This window comes from Dendrobates tinctorius, unplaced genomic scaffold (genome assembly GCF_039654945.1).
Source record: "Dendrobates tinctorius isolate UK_male_01 unplaced genomic scaffold, ASM3965494v1 ptg000331l, whole genome shotgun sequence".
In the NCBI taxonomy this organism is placed as follows: Eukaryota; Metazoa; Chordata; class Amphibia; order Anura; family Dendrobatidae; genus Dendrobates; species Dendrobates tinctorius.
This window is the reverse complement of record NW_027361997.1, coordinates 2,474,716-2,495,274: the sequence shown is the minus strand read 5'-3', so window position 1 is coordinate 2,495,274 and position 20,559 is coordinate 2,474,716.

The window sequence follows — 20,559 nt, the reverse complement described above, 5'->3', positions numbered from 1 at the left end:
GAAGAACGCCAGAACGCCATTTTGGAGAGTGAGGGAAGGAGGCTTGCGGAGCGCGGGGAAATGGATCTCCCCGGCGCCATGGCTGACGGCTCCAACCCGAACTATGAGATGAACTGCCAGCAATTAGAAGACGAAATTACCGAATTGACCACCCGTCTGCAGCTGAGGAAGGAAACCTTAGAGAAGCTGAGAAGGCAGCGCGCCCCGGCGGGGCCTACACCAGCGGTACCCTCTCCATCGGTACCTGCCACTACCGCACCTGACTGTCCCCGGTCAGCGCTGATCTATACTTCTACTCTGACCGTACGGCTGAGTGCCACCTGCCCGAAGGGGTTACCGGAGGAACCGGAGTGGAAGCAGAGCTCCCGCCCGGACCTGACGCGGCTGCGCAGGTCCCCGCAGAGACCCCTGCGGACCAGGAGCCACCATCCGCACCATCACCACCTGCACCGGAGCAGAGGCCGCACCGCAAGGAGGCCCCAGGTATGTCGGATGTCCATACACCTGGGGAGGCCCTGGGGTGTACCACAGTTGCAGCGGCTGGCCAGGTCGTCCTGGATCTGGTCTGGGACCGGGATACCAACCCCAGGAGGGGAACAGCATTAAGAAACACTTTTCAAATCTCGTTACCCAGGAGGGTTTGTTTGCACCAGTTGTGCCTTGTGTTGCTATCATGTTTTTCCGGTAGCACTTTTGTTGCCCTGTTTTTGATTGGCAGCGTTTCTACATTTGGAACTGAGGAGATCATGAACGCTGTATGATCCAAAACTTTTACTGTACATAGTTTGCACCTCTTTAGGTGCCCTTTCTTGGTTTTACATAAAAAGACACTTTGCGAAGATAATGTCAAGTTTTGCATAAAAAGACACTTTGCGAAGATAATGTTCTTGCATAGACACTTTTCGAAGATGATGTCTACCTCAAGGGACACTGCAAGAGATCCCGGCTGGGAGCTGTGTCCAGCACCTTACAAGAATAACTGTTGAATGTTTTACTGTGAAGTATTTGATAATGTGTTTTATAAGAGTATTAGTAACTTAGAAATGGCTTTTATAGAAGAATTAGGAATGTCTGATCTAGAGATGACTGATGTGAATAAAGAATTGAAAGTAGACAGGTGACGGACCAGGTACTTGCGGTCAGCGTCTTACGTCTAGAAGAGACAGTGAAAGTAGAAAAATAAATGTGTACTGATGAAAGAAAATGAGAGAAACTGTGTTACAGAGAATAGCACTTTGAATTGAGAATTGCACTTAGAATTAAAAATTTTAGATAGGATTTAAGATAGAATTGTTTGTAACCTTCAAGATGAGTACCTCCTATACTAGGAAGATTAGTATAAGAAAAGTTGTTATGCATTACAAAATTTTTGTATGTTTCTTTGCTGTCTGCTTTGTTATCTTGCAGCCCGCGGATGTGCTGTGTTTAACGGGGGGTATGTGGCGCCCCTGAGGCTCAGTCGCCACAGAGGTACTGCACCTTCTCCTAAGGTATAGTGCCCCACCGACTAGGTAAGTTGGGAACTCCTTTCCACACTCCAAGACCTGCATCCCACACACAGGAAAGTTCAGTAGGTTCACCTAGCAGCTTCAGGCTGGGGGTAGCAGAGCACCCTTTGTGGAACCCTGCTTCATAACACGAGATGTGCTGGGAGGTGGGTGGAATTAGTATAAAAGAGGGGGAAAGTAGAGAATTGTAGGTCAGTCTGACGGGAGGTCAGGCGAGAAGAGTTCAGTTCTGAAGTTAGTTTAAGTTCAGTTTGAGTTCAGTTTAGAAAGAGTGCTGCAGCTGCCTCAGTGATCTGAGCCAGCTGGCACGGGAGAGAGAAGAGAAGGAGAAAGACGTAGACCTGCAACCTAAGCTTCCATAAGAGAGAGAAGGAACAGCGCGGAACGAAAGAGTAGGAGAACAGAGAGGAGTTGTGGGTTGAGAGAGTACCCTGCCTATAGGTTCTCAGCGCAAGGCCTGGGCCCGGTCCCCGAGGTTGTATGGACACTTATGGTTCTGCAGCAGACACCGGTGGAGTAGTTGGCTATAAATGCACTGCTCCCATCAAAGACTTGGGACACAACAGCAACCGATTAGTGAGCCAGGACTCTGAGAGGAGTCCCTGAAAGAGGCTACAGCTGTCTGTCATACAAGTAAGGTTCTAGGAACATCTGACAGGAGGAATTCCAGAGAACTACAGTACTGGAGTTCTTCACACTAAAAGGCGCAATAGAGGAGTCGTTCAAGAAAGGCACATGTTGGCGGAGTGTTGGAGAGGAGAACCCTGACTTGCCCTGGAGGTTGATTGAGTCTCTACCCCGGAGGACACGGCACGGAGGCAGGCACCAGTTGGTACCACGAACTGTGATTAAAGCTTTGAAACTGCAAGCCCTGGTGTCCTCCATTCATTCGCCGCTAACACCTTCAGCACTGCTACATCTGGGTACCAGCATCTATACCATTCTGCGCCTCTCCTCATCCATTGCACCCACACTGCCCTGGGACTACAGCTCCACCTGTGGGGAGCTACACTATCTTTGCTGCACCACACCATCAGTCCCAGTGGATCTGCATGCAGCGTTGGCTCAACATCTTATTTGCCAAACACCACGGGTGGCGTCACGACCTATCCATATAAACTATACTATTAACATCACCGCCATTGATATTGGGCGCCCAGGGCCACGGACCGGGTCACTGCTGCTGTGACACATCCCCCTGACACCAGCCCGGTACCGGGTACCCTGCTGCCCTGGGTGTGAGGGGCGACCCATATGCACACTAGTTGTACCAAACACTCTGGGCATTAATACACCATTGTACAGCAGTACAATTAAAAAATCATATTTTTTCCACAAAAATGATCGTTTCACCCTCAATTCTTATTATTCCAAGGGTAACAGGACCCTAAAAGTTATTGTGCAATTTGTCCTGAGTACGCTGATACCCCACATGTGGGGGTAAACCACTATTTGGGCGCATGGCAGAGCTCGGAAGGGAAGCAGCGCCATTTGACGTTTTTGGCTGGAATTGAGATCGGACACCATGTCGCGATTGGAAAACCCCTGACGTACCTAAACAGTGGAAACCCCCCACAAATGACACAATTTTGTAAACTAGACCCCCTAAGGAACTTATCTAGATGTGTGGTGAGAACTTTGAACCCCCCAGTGCTTCACAGAAGTTTATAACGCCCGGGCGTGAAAATAAAAAATGTGTATTTTTTCCACAAACATGATCTTTTAGTCACCATTTTTTTATTTTCCCAAGGGTACCAGGAGAAATTGGACCCAAAAGATGTTGTGCAATTTGTCCTGAGTATGCTGATACCCCATATGTGGGAGAAAACTACTGTATGGGCACACGTCGGGGCTCGGAAGGGAAGTAGTGACGTTTTGGAATGCAGACTTTGATGGAATGGTCTGCGGGTGTCATGTTGCCTTTGGAGAGCCCCTAATGTACCTAAACAGTGGAAACCCCAACAAATGACCCCATTTTGAAAACTAGACCCCCTAAGGAATTTATCTAGATGTGAGGTGAGCACTTTGAACCCCCAAGGGCTTCACAAAAGTTTATAATGCCCGGGCATGAAAATAAAAATATCGTATTTTTTCCACAAACATGATCAATTAGTCCCCAATTTTTTTATTTTCCCAAGGGTAACAGGAGAAATTGAACCCCAAAAGTTGTTGTCCAATTTGTCCTGAGTACGCTGATGCCACATATGTGGGAGAAAACTACTGTATGGACACACGTCGGGGCTCGGAAGGGAAGTAGTGACGTTTTGGAATTGTCACGTCGCCGTCAGACTCGGGGCCCGCTGTTCCGCCCTCAGCCACTAGGAGGCGACGGACTGTCACGCCGCCCTCGGGCTTGGGGCCTGCTGTCCAGGCCTCGGCCACCAGGAGACGCCGGACTGACATGTCGTCGTCGATCTCGGGGCCTGCTGTTCCGCCCTCAACCACTAGGAGGCGCCGTGGCTCGCGCCCGAGTGAGGGCGGCAACAATGAAAGGGCTTCTGCGCAGGCGTCTACTGGACGCAGACTCCGCTCCTCTGTCAGTCATGATGGGGCTGGTGCATCATCATCAGGTCTGGTCCTGGGGGCGGTCCTGATGACATCACCAGCCCGGGAGCCTGTGAGGGACGACCTGATCCCTCAAATACCTTGGGACTGGGCTTGCAAGCCGCCGGATATATTCTTGGTTCCCCTACGTGTTACTTGTGATTGCCTATCGTTAACTCCGACCTCAGCCTGAACTTCTGACTACTCTGTTGCCTGCCGTTTTTGTACCTTGCATTTCTCCTGATTACTGACGCTGACCTTGGCCTGGATTCCTGACCCCTCTATTGCCTGACGATTTTGTACTTCTGCTATTCTCCCGGTTTTTGACTTTGGCCTGGATATTCTGACTCTGCTACTGCCTAACGATTCTGTACCTCTGCTGCCCTCCTGGTTTTTGACTCTGACCTTGGCCTGAATTTGACTCTGCTATTGTCTGCCGTTTCTTGTACTTCTGCTGTCCGCTCGGTTAAGACTCTGATTCCCAACTACGCTTTTGGTCCCGTTTTTATTCCTCTCTGACGACCGTCCTGCTCTGGTCACTGTTCATATTCAGACAGCGCCTCCTGGGCTCTGCTGTAAATCCAGATCCCTGTATAGGGGTAAAGGGTATCAGTGTTTCTCGGGGTGTTGTCTGGCTGCAGCCCAGAACCGCAGACGGACGTTACATTATATCCGGCCCGACAAAATAAAACTGCTTTTTGTGTATACTCCTAACATATATAAAAGCAGTTTCCCTGAACTTTTTTTTTTCTTTCTCCTGACTGAGCTGATTGTTGGCCTGAACACCTGTTGCACTGCACTGCTTGGAAGATCACTCTCATTCTCCTGCACAAGCATGCTGCAGTCTGGAATCTTCAGGGAGAGAGCTATACGTCAGAGATCCATGCTCCTGGGACGTCGCCCTCTGGGCAACCACTCTGGCTATGGTTGTCCAGAGGCTCAGGTATTGCCCGCAGATGCGGCGAAAGTTTTATTACCTATCTCAGTTTTATTTGGTCAGAAAACTCTCTGTTTAAATGCGTATGTGGATAGTGGGTTTGAAGGCAATTTTATGGATTCTATGACTGCTAGGGATCTGGGTGTACCATTACTAAAACTTAATATTCCAATTAAAACCACGGCTATTAATGGCACATCCATTATTCAGGAGGGGGTTAAATTTGTTACTGCTAAGATAACTATGTCAGTAGGAGCACTACATACTGAGCTTATTTCCTTTTTTGTGTTGGACAATCTATCTTCTGCAGTCATTTTGGGAATGCCGTGGCTACGTCAACATAACCCTGTCATTGACTGGCACCTGGGTGATGTGGTGCGCTGGAGTTCGCAATGCCAGGATAATTGCATGTCTGTAGCAGTAAATCAAACCAAGCTTAAAAAACACCCCTTCATACCGTTTGCTCTCAGGGATTATGGAGATGTCTTTTCCGTTATAGAGTCTGAGAAACTACCGCCCCACAGAGAGTATGATTGTCCTATAAACCTAATTCCAGATGCCCGTCTTCCAAAAGGGAGAATATTTAATCTCTCTGGTCCAGAGCGTCAGGCCATGAATGAGTACATAGCGGATAGCTTAAGAAAGGGGTTCATTAGACCATCTATTTCACCAGTTGGAGCTGGGTTCTTCTTTGTAGAGAAGAAAGATGGTGGTCTCAGACCCTGCATTGACTACCGGGAATTAAACGCAATCACTATAAAGAACCAGTACCCGCTTCCACTCATCCCTGATCTTTTTAATCAGCTAATTGGAGCCCGTTGGTTTACTAAACTTGACCTCCGGGGGGCATACAATCTAATCCGCATAAGAGACGGCGATGAGTGGAAGACAGCGTTTAATACACCTCTTGGTCACTTTGAGTACCTAGTAATGCCTTTCGGACTCAGCAATGCTCCTGCAGTGTTTCAGCACTTTGTTAACGATATTTTCAGGGACATCTGTGGTGTGTATGTCGTTGTGTACTTGGATGATATTTTGATTTACTCCACTGACCCTGTGACGCATGCTCAACACGTCCGTTCAGTACTGCAGAGACTACGGGAGAACTCCTTGTTTGCTAAGTTGGAGAAATGTGTCTTTTTCGCTGAGGAGGTACAATTTTTGGGGTACATGGTCTCAGGCAGGGGGTTCCGCATGGATCCTGCCAAGATCCAACCTATTAAGGAGTGGGTGCAACCCAAATCGCTGAAAGCATTGCAGCGATTTTTGGGATTTGCCAATTACTACCGTAAGTTTATCAAGAGTTTTTCTGAGATTGCCAAGCCACTCACGGATCTAACCCGAAAGGGGGCGGACGTGACCAACTGGACTCCCGAGGCCATTCAAGCATTTTCTACGTTAAAAGAATGCTTTGTGGCCAACCCGGTTTTAGTACAACCTGACTTAGACCGCCCATTTATTGTGGAGGTGGATGCCTCCGAAGTCGGAGTGGGAGCAGTGCTATCGCAAGGCACTGCAGCCCTCACTCAGCTGCGCCCATGTGCTTTTTTTTTCCCGAAAGTTCTCTGCCACAGAGAAGAACTATGATATTGGGAATCGGGAATTACTAGCAATCAAATGGGCCTTCGAGGAATGGCGTCACTTTCTCGAAGGCGCCAAACACAAGGTCACCGTCATTACAGACCACAAAAACCTGACCTACCTGGAGTCAGCTAAAAGACTGAATTCCAGGCAGGCCAGGTGGGCCTTGTTCTTTTCAAGGTTCGATTTTTTTTTTTTTTTTTTTTTTTTTTTTTTTTTTTTTTTTAATCACCTTTCGCCCTGGCACGAAAAATGTGAGGGCCGATGCCCTCTCTCGCAGTTTTTGCCCCACACAAGCCGAAGACTGTGAACCCGTTCCGATATTAGCCAATGGGATCGTCGTGTCGGCAGTTTCCTTGGACCTTCTGGAGGAGATCCGTAGGTCTCCAGAACGAGCTCCTGACACTACACCCCCCAAAAAATTGTTTGTTCCGAATTCCTTTCGCCTTCAAGTTCTTAAAGAGTCACATGACTCTGTTCTGGCAGGTCATCCTGGGCTCAACAATACCACCAGGTTGGTAACTAGGAACTTTTGGTGGCCGACGGTGGTCAAGGACTGTAAGAACTATGTTTCAGCATGTGAAGTCTGTGCCCGCGCCAAATCCACCCATAATCGCCCTGCTGGCTGGCTTCAGTCCTTGCCCACCCCTGAGAGTCCATGGACCCACATCTCCATGGACTTCATCACAGACCTGCCGACCTCAGATGGGAAAACATGTATCTGGGTGGTGGTAGACAGGTTCAGCAAACAGTGCCATTTTATTCCCCTGTCTGGCTTACCTAACTCCGAAACCTTGAGCAAATTGTTCCTTGTGCACATTGTACGTCTTCATGGTGTTCCGTCAAATATTGTGTCCGACAGAGGTACCCAGTTCGTCTCAAAATTCTGGAGGGCGTTCTGTAAACGCATCGGTGTTGAGTTATCCTTCTCCTCGGCCTACCACCCCGAAACAAATGGGCAAACCGAACGTGCTAATCAAGCTCTGGAGCAATACCTCCGTTGTTACGTGTCAGGACACCAGTCCGACTGGGTAGAACATCTGCCATTGGCTGAGTTTGCCTTAAATAATCGCTACCAGGACTCCATTAAAACTACCCCTTTTTTTTGTAACCTTGGATTGCATCCGCGCTTTGGGTCGTTCTCGGCTAGGATGTCGGAGCTCCCTGGGGTAGAGAAAAACATACATCGCTTGAAAACAATATGGTCTGAAGTAAATACGAATTTGAAAGGGGCTCAAGTTAGACAGGCTTCAGCTGCAAACAAACGACGGTCCAAGGGGCCACACTTGGGGGTTGGGGACAAGGTTTGGCTTTCGACTAAAAACATCAAACTGAAAGTACCGTCTGCCAAACTGGTCCCAGATTTATCGGCCCATATGAAATTATAGAAGTGGTTAATCCGGTAGCCTTCCATTTGAAACTTCCGCAGTCATTTAAATTACCTAACGTGTTCCACAAGTCTCTCCTCAAACTGTATCGCTCCCCAATTCACCCTGTCCAGTCCCCTCCTCCTCCTGTTTCGGTCGGAGGGTTTTTGACTCTGACCTTGGCCTGAATTTGACTCTGCTATTGTCTGCCGTTTCTTGTACTTCTGCTGTCCGCTCGGTTAAGACTCTGATTCCCGACTACGCTTTTGGTCCCGTTTTTATTCCTCTCTGACGACCGTCCTGCTCTGGTCACTGTTCATATTCAGACAGCGCCTCCTGGGCTCTGCTGTAAATCCAGATCCCTGTATAGGGGTAAAGGGTATCAGTGTTTCTCGGGGTGTTGTCTGGCTGCAGCCCAGAACCGCAGACGGACGTTACAGGAATGCAGACTTTGATGGAATGGTCTGCGGGTGTCATGTTGCCTTTGGAGAGCCCCTAATGTACCTAAACAGTGGAAACCCCCCACAAATGACCCCATTTTGAAAACTAGACCCCCTAAGGAACTTATCTAGATGTGAGGTGAGCACTTTGAACCCCCAAGGGCTTCACAGAAGTTTATAATGCCCGGGCATGAAAATAGAAAAATCGTATTTTTTTCCACAAACATGATCAATTAGTCCCCAATTTTTTCATTTTCCCAAGGGTAACAGGAGAAATTGTACCCCAAAAGTTGTTGTCCAATTTGTCATGAGTACGCTGACACCCCATATGTGGGAGAAAACTACTGTATGGACACACGTCGGGGCTCGGAAGGGAAGTAGTGACGTTTTGGAATGCAGACTTTGAGGGAATGTTCTGCGGGTGTCATGTTGCATTTGGAGAGCCCCTAATGTACCTAAACAGTGGAAACCCCCCACAAATGACCCCATTTTGGAAACGAGACCCCCTAAGGAACTTATCTAGATGTGTGGTGAGCACTTTGAACCCCCAAGGGCTTCACAGAAGTTTATAATGCCCGGGCATGAAAATAGAAAAATCGTATTTTTTCCACAAACATGATCAATTAGTCCCCAATTTCTTCATTTTCCCAAGGGTAACAGGAGAAATTGGACCCCAAAAGTTGTTGTCCAATTTGTCATGAGTACGCTGACACCCCATATATGGGAGAAAACTACTGTATGGACACACGTCGGGGCTCGGAAGAGAAGTAGTGACGTTTTGGAATGCAGACTTTGATGGAATGGTCTGCGGGTGTCATGTGCGTTTGGAGAGCCCCTGATGTACCTAAACTATTGAAACTCCCCCCAAGTGACCCTGTTTTGGACACTAGACCCCCCCATGGAACTTATCTAGATGTGTGGTGAGCACTTTGAACCCCCAAGTGCTTCACAGAATTTTATAACGTTCGGACGTGAAAATAAAAAAATCATTTTTTTCCCACAAAAATGATATTTTTGCCCCCAATTTTTTATTTTCCTAAGGGTAACAGGAGAAATTGGACCCCAAAAATTGTTTTGCAATTTGTCCTGAGTAGGCTGATACCCTACATGTGGGGGTAAAACACTGTTTGGGTGCATGTCAGAGCTTGGAAGGGAAGGAGCACCATTTGACTTTTTCAACTCAGAATTGGCTGGAATTGAAATCAGATGCCATGTTGCATTTGGAGAGCCCCTGATGTGCCCAAACAGTGGAAACCCCCAATTCTAACTCCAACCCGAACCCCAACACACCCCTAACCCTAATCTCAGCCCTAGCCCTAGCCCTAACACTAGCCCTAGCCCTAGCCCTAACCCTAACCCTAACCCTACCCTAACCCTAATGGAAAAATGGAAATAAATAAAAAAAATTTATTTTATTATTTTTCCCTAACTAAGGGGGTGACAACGGGGGGTTTGATTTACTATTTATGGCGGTTTTTATGTTTGGCGGCTGTCGCACGCTAAAAGACGCTTTTTATTGTAAAAATAGTTTTTGCATCACCACATATTGAGAGTTATAATTTTTCCGTATTTTGATCCACCGAGTCATGTGAGGTCTTATTTTTTGCGGGACGAGTTGACGTTTTTATTGGTACCATTTTCGGGCACGTGACATTTTTTGATCGCTTTTTATTCCGATTTTTGGGACGCAGAATGAACAAAAACCAGCGTTTCATGAATTTCTTCTGGGGGGGGTGCGTTTACACCGTTCCGCGTGTGGTAAAATTGATAAAGCGGTTTTATTCTTCGGGTCAGTACGGTTACAGCGATATCTCATTTAGGTCGTTTTTTTATGTTTTGTCGGTTTTATGCAATGAAAACTATTTTATATAAAAAATAATTATTTTTGCATCGCTTTATTCTGCGAGCTATAACTTTTTTTTTTATTTTTTTGCTGATGATGCTGTGTGGTGGCTCGTTTTTTGCGGGACAAGATGACGTTTTCAGCGGTACCATGGATATTTATATGCGTCTTTTTGATCGCGCGTTATTACACTTTTTGTTTGGTGGTGTGATAATAAATCATTATTTTTTGCTTCGTTTTTTATTTTTTAAGGGGTTCGCTAAAGGGGTTAACTAATGGGACAGTTTTATAGGGCGGGTCGTTACGGACGCGACGATACCTAATATGTGTACTTTTATTGTTTTTTTTTTATTATTTTCAAAAAATGGATTTATTTGGGGGAATATTTTTTTTTTTTTTTGTAATTTATTTGGCTTTTTTTTTTTTTTTTTTTTTTTTTAAATTATTTTAACACTTTATTTTTATTTTTTTTCAGCGATCTGTCACAGGCAGTGCACAAGGCTTCATCATGCCTGCGCTTTGCAGGCACTGAGGAAGCCAGCTTCCTGCAGGCCCCCGAAGGCCCCCGTCGCCATCTTGGATTCGGGGGCCTGCAGGAAAGGAGTCCCCGGCAGCAGCGCTGCACATTGCGCTGCCGTGGGGGGCTCAGGGAAGCACGGAGGGAGCCCTCTCCCTGCCGATGCTTCCCTTTAACCTCCGGTACACCGCGATCATGTTTGATCGCGGTGTGCAAGGGGTTAACGTGTCGGGGGCGGTCCGTGACCACCCCTGACACATTGTGCCGGGTGTCAGCTGTGATAATCAGCTGACACCCGGCCGCGATCAGCGGCGCTCACCACGTGGGCGCCGCTGATCGCGGTAGACGTACTATCCCGTCCATGGGCATAGGGGCCCGGGTCCCATGGACGGGATAGTACGTCGGATGTCAGGAAGGTGTTAATTAGATGAGGGTTTGTCGGTAAAATTTTGGACTTGTAGGGGTTAATTTAAGGGGTTAATTTGTTGTATGAAATTGCATGGACTCCTGCTGACGTCACTGAGGCTGCAGGGAGTCCCCGTAATTTCATACAAATTAACCCCTTAAATTAACCCCTACAAGTCCAAAATTTTACCCACAAACCCTCATCTAATTAATTGTGATAGACATAACAAAAAAAACATGAAATGAAATGGTTAGCTATATGTAAACCATGTGTCATTTCATGTCGGGCAGGAGAATAATTATACAAAAGCCGGCAAATGTTTCTGCGGCTATTCTGCTATGATGAACTGTATGAATTTGTAATATATATATTAATGTGTCTCTGACATGTATAAAATATATATATATATATATATATATATATATATATGTCTAGATCTATTCATTCTTTATTTAACCGGTCTCTGTGATTTTACTATATTGGAAGAATTGCCGGCTTTTGCTAAAGGATACCGGGTGCGATTTTATCGCAAGTCACACATCTGGTCCGTTTTTAGGCTGTGTGCCCACGTAGCGATTTTTAAGCGTTTTCGGCGCGAAAACGCTTAAAAATCGTGTACAGAACGCCCCCCATGCATTCCTATGGCATTCCGCACATGCTGTGCTAATGCTGCGCTTTTTTCCGCGGCGGAATCGTATCGCGGAAAAAATCGCAGCATGATCATTCTTTTGTGCGGAATCGCAAAGAATTGCCGCGATTCCGCACCCATAGGAATGCATGAGAATCGCTTACTTCCTGCATGTGGCTATGCCCACCATGCGGGAAGTTAAGCATCTCATGTGCGGTTGGTACCCACGGTGTGGAGGAGAGGAGACTGTCCTCTAGGCCCTGGGTACCATACCCCTGTAAAAAAAAAAGAATAAAAAATAAAAAATCGGGGTATATTTACCTTCCGGCGTCCCGCGCTGCCATCCCGGGCCTCAGCGTTCCCAGTAATGCCTTGCGGCAAGGCCCTGTAATGACGTAGTCTCGCGTGACTCTAGCGGTCTTGCGAGATCGCTATAGCAATGCGAGACTACGTCATCACAGGTCTCGCAAGGCATTACTGGGAACGCTGAGGCCCGGGATGGCAGCGCGGGACGCCGGAAGGTAAATATACCCCGATTTTTTTTTTTATTTTTTTTTTTTTTTTTAGCATTTTAACATCCTATCTTTTACTATTGATGCCGCATAGGCAGCCTCAATAGTAAAAACCTGGTCACACTTGTCAAACACTATGTTTGACGAGTGTGACCAACCTGTCAATCACTTTCCAAGCGATGCTTCAAATCGCTTGGAAAGTGCTTGAATAACGCACACAAAAATCGCGGCAAAATCGCGGTGAAATCGCGCTGAAAAAACCGCCCGATTTCTGGGAAGGAGTCCGGTTTTTGGTGTGCGTTTTAAAACGCTACGTGTGCACATAGCCTTAGTCTCATTTTTTCTCGCCCCCATAGACTTGCATTGTCGAATCCAATCCGAAAATCGGTGACAATCGCAGCATGCTGCGATTGTCTCGGTCCAAGGATCGGATCCGATCAAAAATCGCATGATGTGAGCTGCCCCATAGAAAAACATTGGGACGAATGCAATGCGTTTTTTTTTTTTTTTGTTTTTTTTTATCGCATTGCATTCGTCCGATTTAATTGCCAGTGTGACCCCGGCCTAAGTGTTTTTCCTGGAGGAAGAACACAACATTTTCAGCACCAGAACAAGCATCAGACTTTCTTAAAGACAGAGAAGATCTTCTCACGGAAAACAGCAGAAAAAAGAATCACCAACAAAACGTCTGAGTATTGTCGGGACTTATTCTGATTATCCCCTTTTGAATGATTAAAACTCTTTCTCAAAGGGATAAAAATCTTACACTATGCAAAAGACTGAGAAATCTTATATCGCTATGAGAAGAGAAATTTTGGGAGTTGATATATAATTGCGGAGGAGAAGGGGGTGGAGATTAGGGAGAGAGGAGGGAGAGCAATGGAAAAGGGGAGGAAAAAAGGAGAAAGAGTCCACGTGAAAATGTTGTGAAAGATGTACTTGTTACGAATTGCTCTTGTGGAAGCTATAAGAAGACATTGGAATGTATTTTTTTTTTTTTTCTAGAAATAATACATGTTCTGACTAAAGAAGGAGGAGTAGAGATAGAGGGTTCATTCAATATTGGAATACTTTGAAGATATATATATATATATATATATACAGTGCCTTGCGAAAGAATTAGGCCCCCTGGAACTTTTCAACCTTTTCCCACATGTCATGCTTCAAACATAAAGATACCAAATGTAAATTTTTGGTGAAGAATCAACAACAAGTGGGACACAATTGTAAAGTTGAAAGAAATTTATTGGTTATTTTAAATTTTTGTTGAAATTCAAAAACTGAAAAGTGGGGTGTGCAATATTATTCAGCCCCTTGAACTTAATACTCTGTTGCGCCACCTTTTACTGCGATTACAGCTGCAAGTCGCTTGGGGTATGTCTCTATCAGTTTTGTACATCGAGAGACTGAAATTCTTGCAAACAGCTCGAGCTCAGTGAGGTTTGATGGAGATCATTTGTGAACAGCTGTTTTCAGCTCTTTCCACAGATTGTCGATTAGATTCAGGTCTGGACTTTGACTTGGCCATTCTGACACCTGGATACGTTTATTTGTGAACCATTCCATTGTAGCTGTTGCTTTATGTTTGGGATCATTTTCTTGTTGGAATACAAATCTCCGTCCCAGTCTCAGGTCTTTTGCAGACTCCAACAGGTTTTCTTCAAGAATGGTCCTGTATTTGGCTCCATCCATCTTCCCATCAATTTTAACCATCTTCCCTGTCCCTGCTGAAGAAAAGCAGGCCCAAACCATGATGCTGCCACCACCATGTTTGACAGTGGGGATGGTGTGTTCAGGGTGATGAGCTGTGTTGCCTTAACGCCAAGCATATCGTTTGGCATTGTTGCCAAAAAGTTCGATTTTGGTTTCATCTGACCAGAGCACCTTCTTCCACATGTTTGGTGTGTCTCCCAGGTGGTTTGCTGCAAACTTTAAACAACACTTTTTATGGATATCTTTGAGAAGTGGTTTTCTTCTTGCCACTCTTCCATAAAGGCCAGATTTGTGCAGTGTACGACTGATTGTTGTCCTATGGACAGACTGTCCCACCTCAGCTGTAGATCTCTGCAGTTCATCCAGAGTGATCATGGGCCTCTTGGCTGCATCTCTGATCAGTCTTCTCCTTGTTTGAGATGAATGTTTAGATGGACGGCTGGATCGTGGTAGATTTGCAGTGGTATGATACTCCTTCCATTTCAATATGATCGCTTGCACAGTGCTCCTTGGGATTTTTAAAGTTTTGGAAATCATTTTGTATCCAAATCCGGCTTTAAACTTCTCCACAACAGTATCACAGACCTGCTCGTTGTGTTCCTTGGTCTTCATGATGCTCTCTGTGCTTCAAACAGAATCCTGAGACTATCACAGAGCAGGTGCATTTATACGGAGACTTGATTGCACACAGGTGGATTATATTTATATTTATCATCATTAGTCATTTAGGACAACATTGGATCATTCAGAGATCCACAATGAACTTCTGGAGTGAGTTTGCTGCACTGAAAGTAAAGGGGCCGGATAATATTGCACGCCCCACTTTTCCGTTTTTGACTTGCCACAAAAATTTTAAATAAACAATAAATTTTGTTCAACTTCACATTGTGTCCCACTTGTTGTTGATTCTTCACCAAAAATTTACATTTGGTATCTATGTTTGAAGCATGATATGTGGGGAAAGGTTGAAAAGTCCCAGGGGGCCGAATACTTTTGCAAGGCACTGTGTATACAATTGTGGCCAAAAGTATTGACACCCCTGCAATTCTGTCAGATAATGCTCAGTTTCTTCCTGAAAATGATTGCAATCACAAATTCTTTGGTATTATTATCTTCATTTAATTTGTCTTAAATGAAAAAACATAAAAGAGAATGAAGCAAAAAGCAAAACATTGATCATTTCACACAAAACTCCAAAAATGGGCCAGACAAATGTATTGGCACCCTCAGCCTAATACTTGGTTGCACAACCTTTAGCCAAAATAACTGCAACCAACCGCTTCCGGTAGCCATCAATTAGTTTCTTACAATGCTGTGCTGGAATTTTAGACCATTCTTCCTTGGCAAACTGCTCCAGGTCCCTGATATTTCAAGGGTGCCTTCTCCAAACTGCCATTTTTAGATCTCTCTACAGGTGTTCTATGGGATTCTGGTCTGGACTCATTGCTGGCCACCTTAGAAGTCTCCAGTGCTTTCTCTCAAACCATTTTCTAGTGCTTTTTGAAGTGTGTTTTGGGTCATTGTCCTGCTGGAAGACCCATGACCTCTGAGGGAGACCCAGCCTTCTCACACAGGGCCCTACATTATGCTGCAAAATTTGTTGGTAGTCTTCAGACTTCATAATGCCATGCACACGGTCAAGCAGTCCAGTGCCAGAGGCAGCAAAGCAACCCCAAAACATCAGGGAACCTACACCATGTTTGACTGTAGGGACCGTGTTTTTTTCTTTGAATGCCTCTTTTTTTTCTCCTGTAAACTCTGTTGATGCCTTTGCCCAAAAAGCTCTACTTTTGTCTCATCTGACCAGAGAACATTCTTCCAAAACGTTTTAGGAATTTTCAGGTAAGTTTTGGCAAACTCCAGCCTGGCTTTTTTATGTCTCGGGGTAAGAAGTGGGGTCTTCCTGGGTCTCCTACCATACAGTCCCTTTTCATTCAGATGCCGACGGATAGTACGGGTTGACACTGTTGTACTCTCGGACTGCAGGGCAGCTTGAACTTGTTTGGATGTTAGTCGAGGTTCTTTATCCAACATCCGCACAATCTTGCATTGAAATCTCTTGTCAATGTTTCTTTTCCGTCCACATCTAGGGAGGTTAGTCACAGTGCCATGGGCTTTAAACTTCTTGATGACACTGCGCACGGTAGACACAGGAACATTCAGGTCTTTGGAGATGGACTTGTAGCCTTGAGATTGCTCATGCTTCCTCACAATTTGGTTTCTCAAGTCCTCAGACAGTTCTTTGGTCTTCTTTCTTTTCTCCATGCTCAATGTGGTACACGCAAGGACACAGGACAGAGGTTGAGTCAACTTTAATCCATGTCAACTGGCTGCAAGTGTGATTTAGTTATTGCCAACACCTGTTAGGTGCCACAGGTAAGTTACAGGTGCTGTTAATTACACAAATTAGAGAAGCATCACATGATTTTTCGAACAGTGCCAATACTTTTGTCCACCCTCTTTTTTTATGTTTGGTGTGGAATTATATCCAATTTGGCTTTAGGACAATTCTTTTTGTGTTTTTTCATTTAAGACAAATTAAATGAAGATAATAACAAAGAATTTGCAATCATTTTCAGGAAGAAACTGAGTATTATCTGACCGAATTGCAGCGGTGTCAATACTTTTGGCCACAACTGTATATACAAACACATTGCCATGGAAGGTTCAGATATCGATCAGATGCTGGAGAGGGCCTGTGTTGAGAGGAAGATTTGTTCTCTGTGCCAGTAGGACTGTAAGCATCTCCAGGCTTGGTAGACAGTCGGCTGTAGCCGAGGACCGTTCCTGTGGGCCATTGCTTCCACTGCAGGCGTACGGTATACATGGGCTGGGGCTGTGCTTCATGGTACGGCGATGGCCGGTGTATATCCTGTGACTCGCATATCTAGGACTTGGGGCCTAGCGGGAAATACCGGTGACCCCCACTAGCGCCAGTGTAATGATCACAGGAGCTTACGGAGACTGATGGGGACAGGCCTAGTACTGAAAGTGACACCCGTCAAAATGTAAAGGCATAAACAGCCATTTAACTGCTAGAAAATTAGACCATTCAGAACAGTGTATATAATAGAACACAGTGTCGGACTGGGGTGCCAAGAGCCCACCAGTAACATTGACTTTGGGGGCCCACTTTTCACCTGCATGCAAATATTACACGACCCTGGTTAACAAATTTACCTATAGCTCTATATAATAATTAGTGTTGAGCGACTTTTGGTTTTTTAGGGTCGAGTTTCGTTTCATGAAACCCGACTTTTCCAAAAGTCGGGTCGAGCAAAATCGGCCGACTATAGGGAAAAGTCGGGGTCGTCCCGAAACACGAAACCCAATGTAAGTCAATGGAGAATTAAAGTCGGCATTGAGAGGAGGACAGGAAACACACCAACAGTGCCCATTTGAATGCCAAAAGCATAAATTCTTGTTACTGAAGCTTGTCAACCTTAATTAACTTCATAATACTAGTTACGCACTGAAAAATGGGGGTTATTTGGCTACAGTTGTGGGGGGGGAGGGCTGGCTCCAGGTTTTCGTGGGCCCAGGGCCAAAGAGCGCCCCTTTAACACATACCACAACTTATGATGCTCCGATACGGCAGAGAAATAGCAGTATAGTACAATGAAAAATACTTCACTTCTTACATCTCATGACTGATATCCATTTTAAATTCTCCAATACCTCCAAAAACGGACAGTATATAACTCCATACAGTATTATGGCCAGCGCTTAGTGCGCTATACAGAGTAATGAGGCCCATATATTTCTCCATATGGAATCATTGATCCCATATAATGTTTCAAACCGTATATGATGAGCTCCACATAATGCTACAGTATATGTTGGTCCCAATGGATGAAGCTCCACTGTCTTATGGGCCCAAATAATGCTCCATATATAATGGGCCCCATTTCTACTGCTCTAGTGTATAATGGGCCCTGTAAATGCTGCTCCAGTGTCTGATGTCCACCTTTAGAATGCTCCAGTGTATGGTGGGCCCCATATATTATTCACCAGAGTATAGTGCTCCCCAAAAATTGCTGTCCCAACATTGAAAACCATTACATAAGTCTCCTTGCTAGGGAATCCCTGCACTACTCTGAACTCCTTGTCGTCCCCATCTTCCATCTCACTGCACTTGGCTGTTTAGGCCCTCCCACCGGCAGAGACACTTTTGCGTACTATGCGGTGCCCTGTGCCAGTGCTATCGCCCATGAGTATGCCCCCCCCACCTGCTCAAGGAACCTGCACTTTCATCTGCACCTTCCTCTTTGTCACCGTGTAAGGTGGTATAGTATGCGGGAAGGGGAACCTGAGTTTCCTCTGGGTCAGATTCTGGCTGTGTAGAGTGCGAGGGGAATGTAGTGGTCTGGGTCAATGTACCAGCAGCATCATCCAGCAGTGGCTGGGCCTCAGTGCACTTGTGGCGTCCCCAAGAGTACGGTCGCCACTGTGGCATTGCCTTCCTCCTAGGGAGTGTGTTGTCAAGCTTGGGAGCAATGAACGATCTCTCTAGCAGTGAAACCAACACACAACACATTTCCCACTCCAAGCCAGCAGGAAGACCTCTGAACCTGACTGCTGAGGAGCTGCCCTCTGTGGTCGGGAGGAGGTAAGTTAGGGCACTCTGTGCAGGGAAGGGGAAGTGTGTGGACGTGAGAATGGGAGCTGGAGGATGAGCAGAGTTAAGGCTCACTCCTAGCTGGAGCGCATGGTCCGGATTCCGGTCTCCGAGTTTGTAGGGACACTGACGTTCCTGCAGCAGAAACCGGGGGAAGTAGCAGCTATAAATGCTCTGTACCCAACTAAGGCTCGGAGGCCCCAGCATCGACGTGTGCGAGGCAGAAGGAAAAGGCTACAGCTGTCTGCCATACAAGTAAAGTCTGAGGAACATCTGTTAGACAGGAGGCGTTTCAGTGAACCACGGTCCTGTGAGTGCTTCCCCCACAAGCGCTAGAAAGGAGACGTTCAGGAAGGTACATGTTGGCGGAGTGTTGGAAGGGAGCTTTCCATTCTGGTCCCGGAGGTTGGCAGAGGTCCTGACCCGGAGGACACAGCACGGAGGCAGGCATCTGTGTAACCTGCAGACTGTGAGTAAAGCTTTGGAACTTAATGCTCTGGTGTCCTACAGTTATTCCAGCACCGCTACATCTGGGTACCAGCACCTACACCGCCTGTGCCTTTCCCCCATCACTACATCTACACTTCCCTGGGACTCCAGCTCCACCTGTGGGGAGCTTCACCATCTTTGCTGCACAACACCATCAGTCCCAGAGGATCTGCATGCAGCGTCGGCCTAACATCTATGTTGCAGAACACCACAGGTGGCGTCAAACTATCTATATAAACTCTTTACCATTATACCACGCCATTTACATGGGCGCCCAGGGCCACCGCTGCTGTGACACATCCCACTGACACCGGCCCGGTACCGAGTACCCCACAGCCCTGGGAGGGCGACCCATATGCCGACTGCTGATCGGGCGGCGTTATTCCCACGAACCTCCAAACAGCATCCCTGAAGGCAAAGTTTTTGGTTTCCGGGGGGCAGTATGATTGCAAAGCTGAACCTTAAAGGAATGTCCAAAAGGGCACCACCAGGAGTGGAGCCTGTGGCTTAATTGGACTGCACCCGGGAAACCACTACCATACAAGCTACAGAAAAGATCGACAGATTGCAAGCTTTGTCGATACTGTGTGTGGTGTGGTATGTCCGTTTGTAGTTGTGCTAGCGATTTCTCAGCTTTATTCCGTTAACGACCGAGACTCCGGCATGGCCCCGCGGTACGCGTCAAGCTTACTAGAGGGATACGCGAGGCTGTGGCACGTGAGATCGAGCAATAACAGGTCTAGCATTCCAGTACATGTCCGGGGCTGCATGCACGCTACACTGAAAGGACCAGCTTTTGTCGCTTACAGGTGCAGATAACCTGCTGAACTCCGTTAGTGATGGGGATCTGGGATTCAAATTATTCCCCGCGAACGATGATTTCCCAGTAAGTTCAGGTCAACCGCAATTCCGGAGTTAGGCATAACCGTCATTCCTGAAAAAATTACATGTCCAAACCACAGGTGCTGTAGCTTGCTTAACAGCTCGGCAGCCATTCTCAGGCCCAGTATGGATTCAACAACATTGTAGAAAGTTGATAAAGGGTACAGTTTCACCGAATAACACGTACAGTGGGGCAAAAAAGTATTTAGTCAGTCAGCAATAGTGCAAGTTCCACCACTTAAAAAGATGAGAGGCGTCTGTAATTTACATCGTAGGTAGACCTCAACTATGGGAGACAAACTGAGAAAAAAAAATCCAGAAAATCACATTGTCTGTTTTTTTTTCATTTTATTTGCATATTATGGTGGAAAATAAGTATTTGGTCAGAAACAAGCAATCAAGATTTCTGGCTCTCACAGACCTGTAACTTCTTCTTTAAGAGTCTCCTCTTTCCTCCACTCATTACCTGTAGTAATGGCACCTGTTTAAACTTGTTATCAGTATAAAACGACACCTGTGCACACCCTCAAACAGTCTGACTCCAAACTCCACTATGGTGAAGACCAAAGAGCTG